At 41.2% G+C, this 22,876-nt stretch overlaps 1 long non-coding RNA gene and 1 other non-coding gene across 2 annotated transcripts in view; both read right to left on the bottom strand.

Moving 5' to 3' along the window:
• Nucleotides 1-22,876, bottom strand: part of LOC109499053 — a 189,765-nt gene that overhangs the window by 32,867 nt on the left and 134,022 nt on the right. The window lies entirely within an intron of this gene.
• LOC111557002 lies at nt 20,368-20,496 on the bottom strand. The gene has a single exon (XR_002736721.2). It is a non-coding gene; the product is annotated as a small nucleolar RNA SNORA72 (small nucleolar RNA).

Genomic DNA, 22,876 nt, shown 5'->3' with positions numbered 1-22,876 from the left:
CCCCTGTTCTGTAGGACTGTGATCTCTATCAGTCAACCATTTGCTTTCTTTCCTTTTCCCTGTTCTTGGGCAGCCACCAGTGTCTGAAGAATATCACACATAACCTACCTGGTGGGGGGGGGGGGGGCGGGGCGGGGTGCTGTTAGCCTGTACTTTGCCCTCAGCTTGCCCCACGCTCCCTCATCAATGCCTTCTCTGAGACTTACTTTCAACATGCCTCCTCAGTGATACCTCAAATTTCCCCCTCCTTGATACTATAGGATTCCAGAGTATGCCACCCCAAATATGCCTCTCCGGTTAAGATTTGCTTTTGAGAAACAGCAGGCACAGGAGAAGCTCTGAAAATGGTATAAGTTATCCTTTGTAAGGGAAATTTACATTTATAAAGGAAATCTCCATCTGTAAGGGTATCTCCCTTTCAGTACTAGAAAGAGGAAAATAGGTCCAAGTCACAAGAGACTCTTTATCAACGGAGAAGACTTAAATCATAACCAACCTTTCCCTTGTTTACTATGTTTTCCTGGTCACCTCCTCTTAAGTGGCCTTCCCCACACCCTTCTTTCTTTGAGTTAGCTGAAGATAGTTATTTAAGCCTGAATTCTAAACCATCTCTTTAACCACACTTATTTCTCATATCTATGACATATACATGTTAATAAAATTGTTTGTTTTTCTTTTATTAATCTGTCTTTTGTTACAGGGGCCCCTTCCAAGAACCTAGAAGAAAAGAGAAAATATTTTTTCTTCCCCTGCAATACCTTTCTATTCTTGGGTTATTCCCTACTTTAAATGAAAAGGAAAAAACCGAAATGAAGTAAAATCTCTTTCTCTGCTCCAGCTATGCTTACATAGCTTGGGTTTACTTCTCCTGCTGCCAAATGTCTTAAGTCAGACAAAAACCCTCATAATCTGTTCCTTCATTCCACCAACAAAATTTCATAGTTATCCTCTCTTCAGTAATGCTTTCTTAGACACCAAAACTTTAAAACTTCTTTTTGCTTAGGTCAGACCATCAGAATATTACATCACTTCATTACTTATTGAAATTTTAATTGCTTTTTTAAATGTTTCTTGAAGAGCAATATACACAAAGTGGACAAATCATAAATGAAAAGCTCATTGAATGTATACAAACTGAACACACCTATATACCAGCACCCAGACCAAGAAACAGAACATTAGCAGAATTCCAGACTTCCTACTCATGTCTTCCTGTCACTTACTGCCCCTTTCCTCAACAAGTTAACTGCTATCCTGACTTCTGAAGCCATACAGTCCTGTTGCTTGTTTGTAAACTTCCTATAAAGGGAAACATACCATATGTATTCCTTCGCATGTGTCTTCTTTTGTCCAACATTGGAATTATATGTTTATCCATATCGTTGAGCGTAGTTGTAGTTCATCCATCTCGTTCCTGTAACTTATCATTGTGTGGATATGTTACAAGGTGTTATCTATTTCACTTTTGATGGGCATTCGAGTAGCTTCCAATCTGAGAGATTTTATGAATAGTGCTGCTATGAACATCCTAGTATATATCTTTCAATAAACACACGCACACATTTCTACTGAGTATACATTTAGAAATAAATGGCGGGGCAGGGGGTACAGAGTATTCATATCTTCAGTTGTAATGTTATAGACACTGCCAGTTTCCAGAGCAGTTGTGCTGCAGGATTTTTTTTTTCACCACAATACCTGGGAATCGTTGTCTCGCCACTTCGAAGAATGAAGAGGTGGACACAAAATGAGCAGTAGGCAAAAGTTTATTACAATATAAGATTAGAAATGAAGACTAGTAGGAAAGCTCCCCTTACAGAAAGGGGACATTAGAAAGTGAATACCTGAGGACTATAGGGGAGGGTCCTTGTTTTATAAGGCTCTGGTCAGCCCTCCCCTTCCTTTCCCCCTTGTTCCTTCTCAAATTCTACCCTTATTGGCTGGATAGCTCTAGGTGCTGGGTTGTCCATTCCTGATTGGCTTGTTTTCATTGCACGAGGGGTGGTCTATGGCCATACTTAGGTCTTTTGTCAAATTCCTGAAGGGAAACCTGAGGGGTAGTAGGTGGGGTCTGTTACTTGTTAAGAGGAAACTTACACCTGAGGGGGTTTGCTGTTGTCACACACTCCCAGCATTGTTCCAAAATAGGTGATTTTCCCCACCCAGGGACCTCGGGTGCTAATCTTTCCCTCTCTGCCTACTGAATCCTATCTTCTCCTGTCATAGTTGTAACAATTTACATCCCACTAGCAGTGTGTGAGTTTCTGGTTGTTTCATATCCTTGCCAAAACTCGGTATTTTTTTTAAATCTCTTTTATTTTAGCCATCCTGGGGGGTGTGCACCAATGATTTTTATCTATGAGATCCAGTAACCTCATCTTCCTTCAATATTTAACATTGCGGATGTCCTCCCTTACCTCACAAACTCTTTTCTTCCAGGTTCAATCTATGCTGCGCCTAGTCTCTTCTGCTGTGTCCTTCTCTTGTTTACCCCTCCCTATTTGCAGCATTGCTCTTTTTTTCTCTGCAAACTCTCTCTCTCTTTATAATCATGTCCTTTACTACAACTCTGGCTGTCACCTCTGTGAATATCTCCTCTTAAGTCCCGATTCCTTCAAACCTTGACAAGGCAGTCTTCTGTTGCTTTATTCATTTATTCATCCACTTGTTACTGATCTTTTAGTACGTATGTGTTGATTGGTTGCTTACTGGGTATCAAGCAGTTTGGTAGGAAGCGGAGATACGAATTCAAATAAGAAATGGACTTTGTCCTCATTAGCTGGACTCAATTGTGTGCCTGTCTCCCCAAAATTCATATGTTAGAGCCATACTCCCCCAAGTGCTATTTGGAGATAGGATCTATAAAGAGGGAATTCAGGTTAAATAAAGTCATAAGTGTGGGGCTTTAATTCAACATGACTAGTATCCTTATAAGTAGAGGAAAAGATACCAGCAATGCTGTTGTGCACAGAGAGAAGGCCATGTGAGGACACAAAAAGAAGGTAGCCATCTGTAAGCCAAGGAGAGAGGCCATAGGAAATGCCAACATTATCAGCACTTTGATCTTGGGCTTCCAAACTCCAGAGCTGTAAGAAAATGCATTTCTGTTGTTTAAGCCACCCAGTCTGGGTTATTTTGTAATGACAGCCCTAGCAAACGAATGTACCCTCAAACAGCTTACTATCCTAGGGAGACGACAAAAAGTAAACCAACATTTCTCATCCGATGTGCAATACACTGTGATAGAGGTTTACCGGGAATACTTGAAGGCATAGAGAAAGCATCAGGAAAAAAAAGATAAGGGTACAAAGTGGCATAAGACACCTTCTCCTAGGAGATATGCTTAAACTAGAGAAATCAGCAGAGATTATCTGGGCAAAAAGTGCAGGGAAAAGTATTTCATACAGAGGAACGAACACATGCAAAGCATGGACAGCATGGCATATACAGTGAAACTAAGTAATTTCAGATGGGTGGAGGGTAGACCATGAGAGAGGGTAGCATCAAAAGATAAAACTGGAAACATACATTGAAGAGAGTCTACACCCTGCTAAGAAGAGACTGAATCAATAAGTCAAGAAATCCATAAATGTAGTGGGGTACTGCTGTTTAATTTGCTGAAAAAAATCATGTCTGAGTAAGGGATCTTATTTTAGTACCCAAACTAAGGCTGCCATATGTCCTGGGTTTTCCAGGACTCTACTGATTTAAAATATTTTGCCTTATCAGACCATGTGTCAGAACACAGCCCAATTTAGGGTTAGGAAAATTTTGTTACCAGAACTTCATTCCATCCCACTCACCATATTGTTTTTTCCAAATAAATGGTGACATTGTTTCTAGTTGGTATCCTATAAAAATAATTCTGATTTGAGTTTGCAATTTGTACTTATGAATATTCAAGTGCACAATTCTGGTTAAAGTCAGAGCTGAAAAGCTGTGCTGCAGGCAACAAAAATAATCTTCTCAAAGCTACATTTATTTTAAGTAAAAAGTTGTAGCCTGAAGGCCAAAGAAAAAAGAATTAATGTTTTATTATTACCTTGTTGCTTTGCTTCTAATGGAGTGATATTTTTCCTTTTTTAAAAAAGTAATTTTTTTGAATGTTTATTTATTTTTGAAGGAGAGAGAGACAGAGCATGAGCAGGGGAGGAGCAGAGAGAAAGGGAGACACAGAATCTGAAGCAGGCTCCAGGCTCTGAGCTGTCAGCACAGAGCCCAACACGGGGCTCAAACTCACAAACGGTGAGATCATGACCTGAGCCAAAATGGATGCTTAACTGACTGAGCCACCCAGGTGCTCCTAGTGATTTTCTTTCTTTCTTTCTTTCTTTCTTTTTTTTTTTTCATTTACTAAGTATTAAAGATTTGGCTATTATAATAGCATAAAGTTTAGCCACTTTGGCCAATTCAGGTGTAAGTCTCATGTATCTATGGGCTTCATATGACTCAGTCTCTGCAGAGAATCAAATGTCAGGAACCCAACTCAGCAGCCAAGAGAAAATTTGAGAGGGATTCCAAACTTTAGGTTTATCTAAGAACAATTAGTAGTTACAACTCACAACTCACAGCAGGAACACTTCTTAGAAGCTTCCTTCCTCCTTGTCTTCTGTCAATCGTGCAATTGTGCCAATGCCTCTTCCTTGCCAAGTTGCTGACATTCACCTCCTTTCTCCTACCCCAGCTTTCTTATTATGGTGATTATCTTAGTTCTTGGCTTTATTTCTACTTGTCTTGGCTCATTATCTGCATTCTCCACCACAAAAGGACATGGAGAGCTTCACCAGACATGAAGGGACCCTTTACCCACCATTTAATTCTCTCAACCCATGATCCTACTTCTACTTCATAATCAGTCTGGGAATTGGGAAGGCAGAGCTCAAGCACTCTTTAGAGGTTGAGGAGGATGAAATTTTATTTAAAAGCTGGTGAGAGTATGGTAGTCCCTCAAAACAAATACAAAAACAAAATTAAGCATAGAATTTCCACATGTTCCAGCAAATCTACTTCTCAGTATATACCCAAGAGCATTGAAAGCAGGGACAGATATTTATACACCCATGTTCATAGAAGCTTTAATCGCAATAGCCAAGAGGTGGAAGTAACTCAAGTGTCCACCAACATATGAATGAATAAACAAGATTTGGTATATCCATACAATAAAATATTAGTCAGGCATTAAGAAGAATACAATTCTGATGTATGCTACCATATGGATGAATCTTAAAAATATTTAAACTACATAAAATAAGCCAGACAAAAGGACAAGTAGAGTACAATTCCATTTATGTGAGGTAGCTAGAATAGTCAAATGCATAGAGACAGAAAGTAGAATAACGGCTACCAAGGACTGGGGATAGAGGGAAGGAGGAGTTGTTTCATGGGTACAGAGTTTCAGTTTTGGAGACAGATGGTGGTGATAACTGCACAACACTGTGAATATACTTAATGTCACTGAATTATACACTTAAAAATGGTTAAAATGGTAAATCTTCTGCTATGTACACAATAAAATATTTTTTTAAAAAACCTCATGGGTAGGAGAGAAGAAAGTTTAATACCAGTCTCATCACACAGAAAACATTTAAGTGGGAATGTACTGAGCTCTCTATTGATAAAGTTTCTCTATTTGAGATAGAACACACATGCACATGAGCAGAGGAGGGACAGAGAGAGGGAGAGAGAGAATCCCAAGCAGACTCCACACTGTCAGTGCAGAGCCCAATGGGGGGCTCCCACAAACCGTAGGATTATGATCTGAGCCAAAATCAAGAGTTGGACACTTAACCGACTGAGCTAAGCCACCCAAACCCCCCAAACTTCCTATTTTTGATCAGAGTAAAAATAATACTTAGTTATTCTATAAACAGCTATACGGTAAGTTGTCATTCACCTATGAAATGATATGGTCTCCTTAGTCATAAAACACTTAATTGTTGACTATCTTCATGTTGGTGTCTTTTAATGCTGTTGTTTGTGTTATACTATGTGTTTCCCAAGTACAACATTCTGAACAAAATTAGAGAGGCAATATGAACAAAATATTTTGCCTCCATCTCTACCAATAATTACAGAAATTCCAGCCACCCTACAACATATCCCTAAACAATTCTAGGAGTCCCCAAGATGAATGAGCAAAATCATCTCTCCTTTCTAGAAAACCCTTAGATTTATGGCTGAATCTCTACTACTTTTGTCAGTAAAAATTAAAAATTTTATTTTTAAGCTGCTAACAAATCTTAGGATGAATAAAGGCATGTAACACAATGCCCAAAGTTAGGAAACTCATTAAAAATGATCAAGAACTCTCTAAACCAAGATTCTTAAAATTCTAGGCACCAGTGAACCTGCTCTAATTACAAATCATCAGTTTCAGAAAACGACAAATGTTTCTGACACAAGTATGTTTAATAAAGAACTTACTTAAAATTAAAAAATTGTAAACCCCAGGAAACAGTATTTTTGAAATCCAGAGCACAATTATTCACACAAGATTTGGTCACAAAGCACGTGATAACTTGGGATGTGACTTTCAAGATTGCAAGGATCAGTATGAACCATGTGGGCCAACAGCCAGGGCAGCTCTTGGGCTGGGCATAAGCCCACATGCCATCCATAACCTCACCGTGCCATCCATGAACTCAATGTGCCATCCATGACCTCTGCATCTTTAGCCACATCACAACTGCACAGTGATGACTGTATTTTTAAATGTTTTTGTGAAAATCTGAGCATCACCATGAAATCATGAAGTAGGAGTTGCATACCATAGTTTCTCCATAAGTGAAAAATCCAGATTTCAGGAGATTGAAGTGTCTTGCCCAATGTCCCACAATATCAAATCCAGATATAAAACTAGGACTTTCTAGCTTAATCATTCATTAAACTAATATGCAATGAGTGCTTACTATTGTCAGACACTGTTCTGCACTCCTAGGATACATCAATTTAAAAACAAAAGAAATGATGCCCACTTCCATGGAGTTTATATTCTAATAGAAAAATGTACTGGTTATAATTTTAAATAGAGTAGTCAAGATAGGCTTCCTTGAGAAGAACACATTTGAGTAAATACTTGAAAGGAGGTGAGGGAATCAGCAGTATAAATATCTCTAGGACGTGAGTCCAGTCAGAGAGAAAAGACAGAGCTGGAAAGCACTAGTCCAGAAATAAATAAACTGGTGGGGGGCTGAGGGTTGGTAGGCAGTGAAGATGATGAAAAAATAACCCATTAACACATATTTTGGAAGTACAGTTGATTTATCTCACTGATAAATTGGATGGATGACTTACATTTTCTCCAGAAGGTGTTGAGATGATTTTTGGAACAGATTCAAAAGACACTAGTTGAGGGCACTTGATGGAACATCAGCAATGAATCCAGACTCAGACCAACACTGGGTTTATGGCTGAGAGAAAGAGTAAGAAATCATCTTGGGCTGGAGCAGAGTGAGGTGGCAGTCACAGAGACCAGAGGGGAACAAAGGTGAGACTGTGGAGCCTTGTAGATCATGAGAAGCACTATGGCTTTTACTGTAAGGAAGATGAGGAGCCAGTAGACAGCTTCAAAAGAGGAGGAGAATAATCTGCTTTGGGTTTTAATAAAGCTGCTAGATTGATAATAACCTATCCAGGACAAGGATGGAATAGGAAAGCCAGCAGAAGGTTATTGTGGTAATCCAGGCTTGAGATGAGGATGGCCTGGACCAAGGTGTTGGCAGCAGAGATGGTGACAAGGAACAGAATCTGGATGTATTGTGGAGACAAAGCCAACAGAATATGCTGAGGGGTCAAATGTGTGGTGTAAAAGAGGGGTTGTGTATGTGGTGTGAGAGAAAGAGAAAGAGAGGAATCAGGGGTAGCATTAAGTAACTGGAAGCATGGGATTGCCAAGCACTGAGGGAAATGATACTAAGGAGACGGGTCTGGAGAGGAGAGACAGGAGGTCAGTCTAGACAAGTTGAGTGAAAGATGTCCCCCAGGAGGAGATGTCGACAAGTCTGTAGGACTACAACTCTGGACTTCAGGAGACACTGTTTGGTTAGGACATGAACTCCGGGTGCTCATCCTAGCTTCATGTCCATCCCACTTCCACAGCTTGGACTTCTCCAGGATGAGAAACACAGTAGTCAGGTTAAATCTTCAGTACCTTCCTGTTGCCCTCAAAATCAGTACTTGCCTGGGGTGCCTGGGTGGCTCAGTCGGTTAAGTGTCTGACTCTCGATTTCCACTCAGGTGATGACCTCACGGTTCATGAGTTCAAGCTGTGAGTGCAGAGCCTGCTTGGGATTGTCTCCCTCTATCTCTGCCCCTCCCCTGCCCATGCTCCCTCTTCCCTCTTTCTCTCTCTCTCAAAATAAATAAATTAATATTAAAAAAAGAATTACAAAAACAATTAAACATCTGTAATGTCCTTATTTCCAAGAAACATAACCAGTAATCCTGCATTTTACCTACAGGGATTCTTAATCAAGGGCCTCCTTGCCCGATGTCATATAGCAGAGACCCCATTACAGAACTTCAGGCAAAAGATGCAACTTTGTGTAAGATGAAACTTAAAAAACTGGCTTTGTAATTTCTTGAATATGGCATCATTTCTCTAATATCTGTAGTATATTTCATCATTTTTTCCCTACTTTACCAGAAGGATGCATTTTTTAATATATTCTTGTAGGAGAATTTCTTTAAAGTCTGGGGAAAGCCATAAGTAGCTGAGTGATCCAAAAAAGCCACACTCAATGCATCTAAATAACCTCGTCTTTGGTTAACAATGAATTGATGCCAGTGGAATGATATTTAAAATTTTTTTTCCTATAAATGTGACATATGCATCCCTGTGCATCAGCATACGCTCGGCTGAAAACATTTCAATGAATGACAAGTTGATTGGCCCCAATTTGAAAAGCATAGTGTATAGAAACATAATTTTGGGGGTGGCCAACATTATGACAGATACTATATTCTACTCATACACAGAACTTGTTTGAACTGTTTGGGGAATTTTGATAGCCTGTGAATGCTTTCCACAAAGAAAATTGGCAAGATAGGAAAGGGAGGAAAAGAATGAAATGGAATTAACAACTGTTGGGCAACTACTATCAGCCAGACATTATTCGAGAGAAAATGGTGGGGCGAGAGATTGATTGATAATCATTGTTTTCACAACCGAAGACAACAGAATGATAGTGAATGGAGAAAGCAATGGCTTTGCAATGGAGAGCCCTAGCACAGATCCCAGCTTTGTCTCTTACTGTGAGACCTGTCACACTAACGATGTCACTTCTCTGACCTTCAGTTTTTATATCTATAAAAGGAGGACAACAATAGATAGTTTCTAGGTAGTTGTGAGAACTGATTTTATTTGTATTCATACACACACACACACACACACACACACACACACAGCCCAGCTTAGCTCGAACTTTATTACAAATGGGGCATTAGGGGAGGATGTTATGTGAAAGGTACCTGAACTATTCATTGGGATACACAGATGCTTTAGATAATCAAAGAAAGAGCACTGGTCACTTCTGCTAAGATGCCATACAGGGTGTGATTGATTCACAGGCTCAGACACTCAAGGGCCACCTGGGTGGCTCAGTGCGTTAAGCCTCTGACTCTTGATTTCGACTCAGGTCATGATCTCATGGTTTGTGAGATCAAGCCCCATATCGGGCTCTGTACTGACAGCATGGAGCCTGCTTGAGATTCTCTCTCTCCCTCTCTCTCTGCCCCTTTCCTGCTTGCATGCACCGTGCACTTTCTCTCTCTCAAAATAAATAAATACACTTAAAATAAAGAGCTCAGATACTTGAAAGGATAAACAGGATGCAGCAGAGATCCCCCCCTGTACAGTATACATCAGTATAATGTGGCTACAGTATAACATCAGCCACACCAAGACCCTCTTCTGTGGTCTCCTCATTCAGTTTACTGAGCTTATCTCAAAAGCTGTAGCCCTGTCACTTAAAAGCCACCAAAATAATTACGCTAGAAAGTAAGATATAGGAGTGAAAAACACATCTTGATTCTTGTAAAGAACCTAGAAGATATTTTTTTCAACAATTTCCTATCAATATACATCTGGCCTCATATTAAAGAGAGCAAGAGGTCTGTTCAGCAAAACTGCTGACTCGTAAGGAATCGGAATCCCTTTATTATTTTCATTTTCTTCGACCTGCTGTGAATAACCGTAAGGATGAGGGCCAGTTCCAAATCCTGATCCCAAATAAAAAGTTCAGGAGAATGGATGGCATATGGAGGCTGGGGATTAAGCAGGAAGGGGAAATGACCAGAACTAACCCCTGGAGACAGAAGGGAGGTAGGCTGAAAGGGAAGGAAGCTTGGCTTTCCAATATGATCTCACAGGGACCTTAACTTTCAAATGAGAACCGTGCCTCTCATTTGCTGTGTAAGCACATATCGATTGGGTTTTTCAGATTGGCTCTGTGAGAAATTCTATGGCACTTTTAGAAGTAAAAGTGGGTAGATCAGCTCCTTTTCAATTGAATTTGCCATCAGAGCCAGAAGAAGATATAAGAAATAATAAGCAAGGGGGTGGGGAGGACTTTTCTTCAAATGTGTTATACTGGTCTTCTCTTGCATAACAAAATCATCTCAAAAAATAGGTTTATATTAGCATCTGTATAAGGAGAGCTAAAGAAAGACAAGAGAAGTACAAAATTGCCGTGTACTTGTTGAATGTGAAGTGCTTTTGTTTTCTTAAATCTGAGCTACACCAGGCAAACCTCACTGGGGAATATGGGGCCAATGCTGTAGGCTTAGGAAGACATTCACGTGACCCATGCAATGGCACAGGCTGAGAGTAGATAAAAGCCCAAGGCCATGCACCTGCAGGCACAACTGGGGAGTAATGTCATGCGATAGAGTCAAGGTCAAGGACAAAGAGCTATGGTGCAAGTGTTGAAGCTTAACAGCAACCAGAGGAGATGCTGGAAACTTGGTCTCTACATGGAAAGGCCTCTGCCTCTGACGCATGGCCTCAAGTGGCCTCCTGCCTGGAAGAGAGAAAGGGCACATCGGCCAGCCCTGCCAGGGGTCTTAGAGAAGAATCTTTGCCCTTGGTTCAGTTTTCCTTGGAGTCCTCTTTCCAGTCTCTTTTTGTCCTCAGAGGACTAACAGTCAGAGGTAAAATCTGGTGTAAACAGAGAGGTCAGGAGCCACATTAGCAGAGATCCTCTAAGTATTCCATGTAACTCACAGTACTCCAGCCCTGCTCCCCAGGGCTTTCTCTATACCTGGAGCAACCCCTGAGGGGCAGGAGAGGCAGTCACACCTCTTCTAGGGTGGGGGAGGGGGTTGTCTTGGCAAGGAGAGCAATGTGTACTTTTCACCTAGCAAACTGGCTACACACACAGATTTCTATGCTTTCCCAATTTTTTACCACACACATATTATTTTCACATCACCAAACTACGATAAGTGACATAAAAATAAAGACTAAGAACTAAAATACTTAAAGCCTGAAGTATAGTTACTTTACGTCACTTATGTGGTTTACTACACTCCACAGGTTTTCAGATTAGCATCCCTCCCACTGCTTCTAAAAGTGCCACTCATAGTTCATTATAAAATATTCATTTATTCCCCTTGGGCTCTGGAGCAGAGACATCTGTCTTAATATTAGCAAATCCCTTCAGTTAAAAGTAGTTGCTTTTGTCTTGTTCTACTTAAACCCACTTTAAGCAAATATCGAAAACTATTTTTTAAGTTTAAAGATGTACAGGTGGGTATATACCCAACAGAGTTGCAAGCAGGTTCTCAAAGAAATATTTGTCCACCCGTGTTCACAGCAGCCCTATTCACAATAGCCAAGAGATGGAAGCAACCCAAATACCCACTGGCAGATGGACGGATAAACAAGATGTGGTCTAGCCATATACCTCTAGGCTATTATCCAGCCTTAAAAAGGGAGGAAATTCTGACACATTCTACACCATGGATGAAACTTGAGGACATTATGCTCAGTAAAATAAGCCAGGCACAAAAGGAAAAATACTTTATGATTCTACTTCCATGAACTATCTTCAATTGTCAAAATCATAGAGACAGAAAGTTGAACAGAGGTTGCCGGAGGTTGAGGGTAGAGACAGAATGGGGAATTGTTGTATAATGGGCACAGAGTTTCAGTTTTGCAAGATGAAGAGTTCTGGAGATTCAACTCATGACAATACGAACCTACTTGACACTAGTGAACTGTACGCTTAAAACTGGTCAAAGATGGTGATTTTGTATGTATTTTACCACGATTAAAACAATGAAATACGCAGAGCACAATATATTTATTAGATGAAAAAGGCCTTGAGAAGGAAGTGAAATTTCAGGAGATAATCCTTGACAAAGAGTGGGGTTGGGGGCTGGGAGTCTTTGGAAGGGATTTCAAAGCAAAGGCAGCAGCATTCAGAAATCCATTCAGAGTTCATTGGCATGCCCCCAGTGGCTTAGGGACACATGGAGGGCTGGCACTAGGACTAATGTGAATGCATGCACAGCAGAACACTGGGTAGGTCTAGAATATGGGAGACCTGAGAGAGTTAGGGTCTTGATGCTAAGGGCACAGTTTTGGGTATGGATGGACACAAAGGGTAATAGTGAGCCACCATGGGGATTTGACAAGAGAGGTGGCACTGTCGGAGCAGCAGGTCAGAAAAATGAATTTGGCAGCTACACAAAGGGTTGACTGCAGGGGAGCCATGCTAGAAGCAGGGAAGCCAGTGAGGAATGGGTTGTAATTATTGGTCTTGGAACATAAGCATTTCCTTGCCATTAAACTGGTCTTACCACAATAAGTCACAGTATTTACCCAGTCCTGTGATAAAATGGCTCAGTATTTTACAGTAAGAAGTCTCCAAGGAGACTTCAGTATTCACATCCCAACAGATGCAAAAGGAAAATATTGAGGAAAGGGAGCCTTAAAGAGAAAAAAAAAATGAAGGAGAAATATAAAGACTAACATATCAGGGAAAGAAATTGCAAACCCAACTGATTTGTATCAGAGAACAATCAACATTCTTTTCTTCAAAAAATAGTTGGACTAAGGGCGCCTGGGTGGCTCAGTCGGTTAAGCGTCCGACTTCAGCTTGGGTCATGATCTCATGGTCTGTGAGTTCAAGCCCCACATCAGGCTCTGTGCTGACAGCTCAGAGCCTGGAGCCTACTTCCAATTCAGTGTCTCCCTCTTTCTCTGTCCTTCCCCTGCTCTCACTTTGTCTCTCCCTCTCAAAAATAAATATTTAAAAGAATAGCTGGAATATTTAACTCTAGCAAAAAGCAATTTATTAACATTTCACACATTAATGAGCATTTCTTCTGAAGACTGTTGACTAACCAAGAACCCTAATGAGAGAGAAGAGCATGCACAAGTGAAAAAGCACAGAGGAAAGAAAGCACTGAACATCTCATGGATGAGTGAAGATCCCATCCCCAGTGGAATGTAGAGTATGAGTGAGTGAGAGGCAGAGGGAAGTATATGTGTGTGTGTGTGTGTGTGTGTGTGTGTGTGTGCGCACGCGTGGGCACACACACGTGCCCACGTACATGCATAATGCACGTACACACGTGCGGGTGCTCAGAGCTGGTGGGTGCATATGGTGGGAAACATAGATAAAGCCAAACAGAGAATGTGATGGCGCTGAGTTACATACAGACTTTATTGTCAAAGCTATTTGCTGGTAAGAATGAGCTCATGAAAAATCATGAACGAGGCTAAAAATAAACTTATATTTAAACCTCATGTCAGGAAACTTTGTTTGACTCTGGGACAGATAACTTAACCTCATGGAGTCTCAATAAATACACGTCTAAAACAGTATGAACATACTTAATGAAAGTGTTCTGAGGATTAGAAATAATGCAGAGAAAGTGCCTGGAATAATGCCTGACACACAATAAGTACTGAAAAAAAAAACAATAAAATGAAAATAGGATTGTATTATTTATATGTATCTATACAAAATATTCTTATTAGTGATTGTTTCAAGGAAGCCTACTTAGGCACATACCCTTACAACAGCATACATTTATTGAGCATCTATTATATGCCAAATGCTAGGTACTAAAAGGATACGGCAAGATCTCTACCCTACAATTAGATGTAACCTGACATATTTGTATATTAACTCTCCAAAGCCTCATATATTGTTAACAAGGTCAAGTGCACAAGTGAAAATCCCAGTTGATGGAGGATGGGAGAACCCTGAAAGCAGGCCAGAGCACCCAGGCCAAGGTGTGAGTCAGACTGTGGAAGGGCAGAGCTGCCCCCTACTGGAAGGAGGACTTGATGACCAAGAGGTCTTAATTTTCCAAGGCCAAGATAGGCTTCCCAGATTGCTCAGCCTTACTACTTACTACAGAGGGAAAGCAAAGGAAAAGCAAGGTGAAGAAGTACGTTCTTGGATGAGGTCACGGGCAGCCAGCTGGGAGGAAGGGGAGGAAGGACAGCTGCTGGTCTTCCCTTTGCAGGCATAAGCCATATACCAAACCAAAAGCAAAGATCCAGACTCCTTATAAAAGCAAAGATCCAAAGCACTGAGAGTGCCTTTGCCAGAACAAGAGGATAAGTGTGAAAAGAGTGAGTCTCCCCACCTGCACAGGCCAGCCCACGTCACTACTTTGATCTCATGTTGCAGATATTCAGCAACCTCCGACGTCCTCTGACATGAACCATTTTCCATTCAGCCAACCATGTTTACCCCAGCTACACACGGCCGCCTCTCATGTCAGATACCCCCCACCTCCATCAGAGAAGGTAGGACGTAGACATAGAATAACATGTAATTTCACATGGAGCTGCTCAGGGGATATTAACCTTAGGTTGGTTATCAAGGGAAGTCATAGAGATGAGGCCTTCAAATAGGGCTTAAAGTACTCACAGACAAGGTGGAAGAATGAGGATCGCCCTAGGAGATTAGTGGGTTCGTGTGGAGGAGCAGGGGGACAGAGAACAGAAGAGCAGGTCAGGAGTCAGTTCCCAAAGATGCAAAATGCCAGGCCCACTCTGTGAACAGTGGGGTTCTTCATGCAGAAAGTAGAATTGAAGAAATACTCATTGGGCAATTTCAATCCAAGTTGCCCCATTGGAATTCTCTTCTCCCTCCCCATTCCATATCCTCTTCCATTGATTCATATCGCCCTTAATAACACCACCCACCAGTTTCCCTACATAGAAACTTGGAGTCATCTTAACATATCCTTGTCCCTGATCTAAGCAGACATTATCTCCTATCTATACTGCCTTCTGTAAATATTTCTCAAATCCTCTCCTCTCCATCCCTGCTACCACCTTCATAATTCAGGCCCTCATTATCTCTTGGTCATCTTGCCTCAAATCATAACCATGATACTATCTACTCACACTATTTTCCAGCTCCTCATTGTTTTCATGAAAAAGTCCTTGGTTTGTTACATGAGACCCTTGGTGGTCTAGTACTTACCTACACCCCCTGGCTCACTTGTCATTCCTCCTTCTACATCACTTATTCTCTAGCCATATCAAACTGCCTATTGGGGCCAGACTATTTCATATCTCAGGACCTTTGCATGTGCTATTCCATCTGCTTTGACCTCAATTCTATTCTCTACATGTCCTTCAGCCACCTAATATTTACTTACTCCTTCCTAGAGACAGCAGTTCAGGCACAAGCACGACCTCTTACATGAAGCTCCTCTGACAGCTCAGGCTGATTTCATAACCATCTTTTCTCTTTCCTTGGTACTCCACTGCCTTTATTATAGTACACATCATACTGGATGGATTGGCCTTACGTGTCTGTTTCCCCCATTCAGCCATTTTATCCAGCCCTATGTCCCCAACACCTACCAGAATGCTAGGTTCAAAGTAGATGTTTAATAATTGTGTTGCATTTAATACAAGAAGAACATAAACAAATGCTAAAAATCTGTGCCAGACACAGAGAAACTTGGAACTCTTGAGATTTTATAACCTGAGCATTCCTCTGAATGGAAACTTCCAAAAGCAAAATGAAGCCAAAACTGGGTAACTGGGAAAGAAGTTTTGTTGAGGCCCAGGTGATTTGGCCCATTATGTATAATGACTTGTAGGGTCAGATTATAAAGGTAGAGACATTTACGTGCCTGTGTATACCTGAGTTCATTTTATTCTTAAGGTACTCTGCCTTGCTGGACTTAGCATGGTCCTCAAGTATTCTTTTTTTTAATTTTTTTTCAACGTTTATTTATTTTTGGGACAGAGAGAAACAGAGCATGAACGGGGGAGGGGCAGAGAGAGAGGGAGACACAGAATCGGAAACAGGCTCCAGACTCTGAGCCATCAGCCCAGAGCCCGACGCAGGGCTCGAACTCACAGACCACGAGATAGTGACCTGGCTGAAGTCGGACGCTTAACCGACTGCGCCACCCAGGCGCCCCGTTCCTCAAGTATTTAATTCTGGCATATATAAGGGAGTTGAAATTATCTTGCAGAAAACCCAAGATGTCTGCTCAGTATCTTTCATCTGACCAAACTGGTGCCCCCATTGAGCCTTTGCTCCCACCTCTGCCACCAAATGCCCTTCTCATCCTTGGATGTGGAAGTACACCAGAATGTTAGGACAGATCTTCCCCTACCAGGCAGGGCTCTGAGCCATCCTGCTGCTTGCACCCTGCATTGCCTCAAGTGCTTGAAAATGAACCCAGAAAGACAAGCGGAGGGCAAACAGAACACAAATATGCACCTATAAAAATAGCCCTGTAATAACAGCCTCCCATGCACTAGATGGGAGCACGAACAGATGGCGATGTCTGTCTAATTTTCCAATCCCTGAGGTTGTACCTCTTTGCTTCCCTTCCATCTCTTTTCCTGGAACATGGTTTTGGCAGGCAGTGGGTCCCTTGGAATCAACAGAATCCTTCAAAGTCATTCCAGAATGCTACAGTAATCGAGGCCAACCTACACGCTACCTAGAATCAGAAACCCAGAGTTACAGACATGAGCCATGCCCAAAAACACATCAGTGACCTTGACAGGTTATCCCTTCATTTTAACAAAGTATATTAGTTGATCAAATGTTCCTTTTTAGAGAAAAGCAGAGGAACTTGGGCTCAGATGAAAGTCAAAATGGGCAATGTTGTTTGTTGATTGTCGGCTGAGTGCCCGGGCACAGACAGGTCATGCCGTCTCACTCCTGCCCCTGCACTGGCTCCTGGAGGCCTTCTACCAGGGCACCACTTGTGGCTACTTTACTTACTTACTAAAGAGTCTAGAACTTTGGAAAAACATTGTCTAAAGCTGATCTTCTGTCTGGGTGATCCCCAGAACAGACTACCAGTGTCCTGGCAGTTATTAATGTGTATAAATATTTTACAGTTACTGACAATATTTTCAAATCACTCAGACTTCTTTTTTAATTCTATTTTGATAGCATCCTCTATAAATCCCCCAAGTCCAGTAACTTAAAGAGATAGAATTTTAAAGTTTTGCAAACAAAATATTTCATATATTTCTAAATGTTTAATTTTCCTTATCATAGTTATGTAAGATAAAGGAAGTGTATGTAATATTTGCACCAAGCCCATATTGATGCCTCCAAAGGCACTTCAGGTGACCCCAGTGTTCCATACCAATATCGCTTTCTACGAATACCATGAGGTGAACAAATACGGTAGGTAACACGGAAAATCAGGCTTAATATGTTAAACATTTATTAAGCGCTTACTAAACGTTGTACTAGGCCCTCCAGGGGGATGACATTGATAGGACATCATCCTACCCCTGTCCACACAAAGCTTTCCATCTAATGAGAGATAAACAGCTAACTCTAGGGCCTAACAGGTAGGGGTACACTTACAGAGCATACGCAAAGAGCTTAATGTTCTTCATTTCACTTAATCCTCAACACAGCCCCTCTGGTTTGGATATCATCACCTTTCCAAAGGTGGGAATATTGAGGCACTAGGAGGTTCAGTTACTTGCCCAAGGCTCCACAGAGTAAAGTACCAATTTTGCATGACTATGGAGGCAAGAGGAGAAATGAAAAGCTGATTTATGAGGCTGTAGCAGCCCAGGTAAAAGACCGTGGTGGCCTGGACTAGGTGAAGCAGTCAAGGCAGAAGAAGGAGCGGTCAGCTTCGGGATATATTCAGATGGTAGGTTCTACCAAGTTCCTGGTCTGCTGAGGAAGAAAAGGAGCTAAGAGCCTAGGATGAAGGGTGGATTCTACACACCTAAGATGAAAAGATTGCCAGTGAGACCAGACGTTCTCCAAAAGAGGGCAGTGACCAGTAAGCACTGTGGAGGAGTAAAAATCTGCAAGTTACTCAGGAAGCAAGGAAAACTTCAACCCAAATGAGAGTGTCACTTGAGAGGGAAGTTTTCACTGAGAGCCAGGAGGAAATGGATGAAGCATCTGTGACTAGATTAAGAGTGAATGTGAAGTTATTTGCAATTAAGTAAAGGTTACAAAGAGTATAGTGGGAAAGGTTAGGAGGGAAACAATCACATCTGGTTCAGGGAGAAGGGAACAGAGCCACAGGGACTGGGACTTTGGAGAGGATGATGAATGGAGGAGCATTTTTCAGTTTGGGTGAAAAACACGGATGAGTCATGGGGAAAATAACTGGCCTAGAAATTTCCACAGAACTGAGCCTGGAAGTAAGTCTCTGATGGATTGAGGTCTCTGATGGGTTGAAGGACTTGGACCTCTCTGGAACAAGCCAGCTGCTCCTGGAAATCCTAGACCAGGTGGGCTGGCAACAAGACTGGTTCCCAGGAGCCTCACTGAGTGCTGGAAATAGCATTAGCTCCAGATTGATGGGAGGCCTTTCTGGATGGAATCCTTTACAGCTTGTCTTAACTGTGACTCCGAGGGAATAAATGGAAAGTGGCATCATTGATTTTAAAATAACTCTAGGTGAGATAGTTGCCTGTACTTTGTTTCCCTTTATTCAACTCCCACTCCTCAACTAATATCCACCCACTGCACTTCACTCAAATAGGTCTGGCCCAGTCCACTAGTGATTTCCATGTTGCTGGATCCTATTGGCATTTTCAGCCTTTATATTATTTGACATTTCAGTCCTACTGACCAACCTTTGTCGTGAAACACTTTCTTCCTTTGGATTTCCACAGTCACACCACCCTCTCCTGTTTGTGTTCCTACACTCCTCTGGCCACCCATTTGTTCTGTCTCTAAAATCCTCATTTACTTAGCCTTTAAAATGTTGGGCTTCCTTAATCCTTGATTGTAGGCCTTCTACCCTTCTTACTTTATCTTGTGTCTATAGGCCATTTTATTCAGATCCATGGTTGCAATTGCCTGATATAGAAGACATGTGAAAAATGCTACCAGAGTGTTCAGAGGTGTGCATGCCTGAGGCACATGGGAGGTTGCTTGCCTTGGGTCATTGCTACCCAGATGGTAAATTCAGCCTTAGGGCAGATAATGAAGCCCAAGGAGAGTATTTATATATAGAGAAAAGAGAATCTAAACTAGAACTCTGGGAAAAAATATTCACAGGATTGGAAGATGAATAAGCACCAAGTAAAAGCAATTGCTATTATCATTCATCACCATTACTATTATTCTACAAGTAAGTGCTTGTTTGTATATTTCAAGATCTGTGTTTACTACCTACACATTAACTTTTTAATAGCACTTCTTACATTCCACCCAGAATATTCATGACTACTTTTCACTCAGTAGACCACCAGGCTTTGTTTGGTTCATCAGTTCAATCCAGCATCAGTAATTTTTACTGGTTGCCTTTAAGATGTATGGTAATGTTTAAAGCACTATAATCCATCTCTATAATGGAGTACTGCAATATTCCTACTACTTACTATTGTCAACCTTTCCATCAGCATCAATTAGAAAAGACACAAAGGAGGCATTTGGGTGGCTCAGCCAGTTGAGTGTCTGAGTCTTGATTTTGGCTCAGGTCATGATCTCAGGGTTGTGGAATCAAGCCCTGCATCAGGCTCTGCGCTGAGAGTGGAGCCTGCTTAAGATTCTCAATCTCTCTCTCTCTCCCTCTGCCCCTCTTGCTCTCTCTCTCTTTCAAAAGAAATTTTTTTTTTAAAAAAAGAAAAGACACAAATGAACCATAGCTTTATCAATTATTTTATCAAGGGAACAAGTATAGAAGCATCACTTGCAACTGTTCAACAATCATTATTTCATGCACTAAAAGGAGTACATTCTACTTTTCTTTTTTCAAAAAATAAAATACAATAGTTTTACAATTCATTTAATAGTAACTGGTAATCATCAAATTAGCAATGTTTATCTTCAAAAGTTATTTCACCAGCTGTGCTGTCATTTCCCAAGGACGATCATATAGATGGAGTCACAGACATTTCCCACATACGATGCATCATATAAATCAGACTTAGTTTATCATGAGCATTGATAAAACCAGACCTAGGGTAAGAACTAGATCTCGGGACACATGCATGGTCTTAATACAGCGAATGTTCAGCCTCCCCTGATTATTACAAAATCAGAACAAGAATATTCGTGGAGTACGTTCTACTTTTTAAAAAATCCTCCATACAGCCAACTGTCATGCATACACAAGGCAGTTATCCTCAGTGTGCTTCTGACAAGCTTGCTGCTAAGCTTACTGACCTTCTCTAATGAATTACTGTTTTGTTGTTCTCTGCACTCTTCAATTCCAAAGTCAAACACACATTTCCTCTATAGTCCACCTCTCCATTTCCATTTATCTGCAGGCTGTCTGCAGAGACAATCCACCAGAAAGAGGACAACACTCACCTTGGAACCAGAAGGCATGGGTCCAGGTTTTAACTTATAATTTAATCAATTGTGCACAAAATCTGATTTTCCTCATTTTTGTGTCTGTGTGAATGATCTTACACTCCTTCCAAACTCCCTCCAACAACAGGTGGTAAAAGTATTACCATTAGGAAAAGCTTTGGAAACCCAAGCACAGCCATTGTCCTTTCTCAGTGGAAAGTTTAGGAGACAGTCATCTGTTCTCAGTAGCTTTATGGTGTGGACTGTGGAGACCTGCCTCACAGAAGCCACTATTAATTGATTACAAGTGCATCTGAAGAATATTAGAAACACTCAGCTTCAGGTCTAAACCTAAAGACACGTTCCATCCAATTGGATACTCAATATTGCCCCAGAATATAAGGAGGGAAGGGGTCATTCTTCCTAATTTGCAAATGAGGAAAGAGAGGCTCAAGGCTTAGCAAACAGACCAAGATCACTCAGCTAGGAAATGGCCAAACTAGGACCTTTCAACTTTTCCAATTCCTGGTTGTTCCCCTTGTGACACCTTTAACAAGAAGGAACAAAGCAGTGCACATATCCCTTCTCAGTTCAAGGAATGACAGCTTAATGACCCAAGAGAGTTAATGTACCTCCCAAAAGATTCATTTCTCCCTGACTTACATTGAAAGAGGTTCATTCTACATTTTCATAAATTGATTTAAAACAATCAGGAGAAGGCTCATTAAAATTCACTACACAATAAAAATAAAATACTTAGCGGTCATGTGTAACCACACATTTTGTAGATATTGACAATGAGCCATCAAGAATTTATTTCATAGGTGGCTATTATAATTATTTCACAACATAGAACACCTAGACTAGACAGGCTCCTTTTTTGTTGGAAAGAGAGGTTTTAAAGATCAATTTAACAATACTACTTTCAGTGTGAGAGTTCCGAGCCTCAGTCCAGTGGGACGCATTCTTGAAGTCTTGCACATTTAATTTACAATGAGCTACAACAAATTGTACTCTTTAGCTGTCTCACGTGATAGAGGTCACACACACCTGCTGAAGCTTAGTTGCAGACAGACACTATCCAGCACATTCTAGTCATTTCTAGTATGAGACACAGACGACTCCAAATTTACAGTAATTAGATGTTGACAATCTCTTTGACTCAGTGAAATGAAACACTATTGAACCAAGTTTAAGTTCTTCTCAAGTCTTCAGGGAGATCGAGTGATTCCAAAGCAGCTACTGCAGGTATATGTCTGCATGAATGAGACACTAGATGACCTGATGGCAACTGGGATGCCTACAAGGTGAAGGGTGGATTTGAGACAAGAGGATTTTGTACGCTGCAAAGTGGTATATGGACCAAGGGGGCCACACATGCAAGAGCTTTGCACGCGTCTCGCCAGATCATGGCTTGGCTACACGAGCTGCTTTTTATGAGTGTTCAGTTCAGCAACAAATTGAATAGAAGATCCAAGACCACCTTTTTAATTACAAAATGCTTCTCCCTCCCCCACAATTGGATGTCTGCTCATTTCAGCTCTGCAAAAGAATGTCATCATCATAATTCCTAGTAGCTTGCTTCTGTTTCCGCTTCAATAGATACCCTGTAGATGGGAAGTCACATAACAGCTTTGCTCCCCATCAAGTTGCCTGCACCCGAAAACAGCTGCAATGCTTATCTAATTAAACCCCAGCACCAAACTGTGAGCTTGTGCATCAATCATTAATATTGTATTTTGGATCACTTTAAATTCTGACTGAGGGTACATGGCTCCCCACACACTGGTCTCTGAAGGAGATTTTTCAAATAATCTTTAAGTGGCATTGAAAAAATAAAACAAGCTGCCTGCTGTTTGACGAGAGCTCTACTATCCTGCTGCACCCTGATTAGCTGTTAATACTAATTGAGAGATGAATATTGCTTATTCCGAAATGCTCAAGATTTTTTTTATGACTACAAAAAGGAAAATGCAGTTTTCCTTCCCTCAGAAATGTGGCTCCTTGCCCAAATTTTAAAACAGCGCCAAAAGAACGGTGGTTTCTGGGTCTCTCATCTACAGCGTGCAGAGTCATTATACTGAATCACTTCTTTACTCTGCGGGGCCATCCACAAGTTAGTGAACTGTGATCTCCACGTGGGA

This window comes from Felis catus, chromosome A1 (genome assembly GCF_018350175.1).
Source record: "Felis catus isolate Fca126 chromosome A1, F.catus_Fca126_mat1.0, whole genome shotgun sequence".
NCBI classification, from domain to species: Eukaryota; Metazoa; Chordata; class Mammalia; order Carnivora; family Felidae; genus Felis; species Felis catus.
This window is presented reverse-complemented; position numbering and strand designations above follow the sequence as displayed.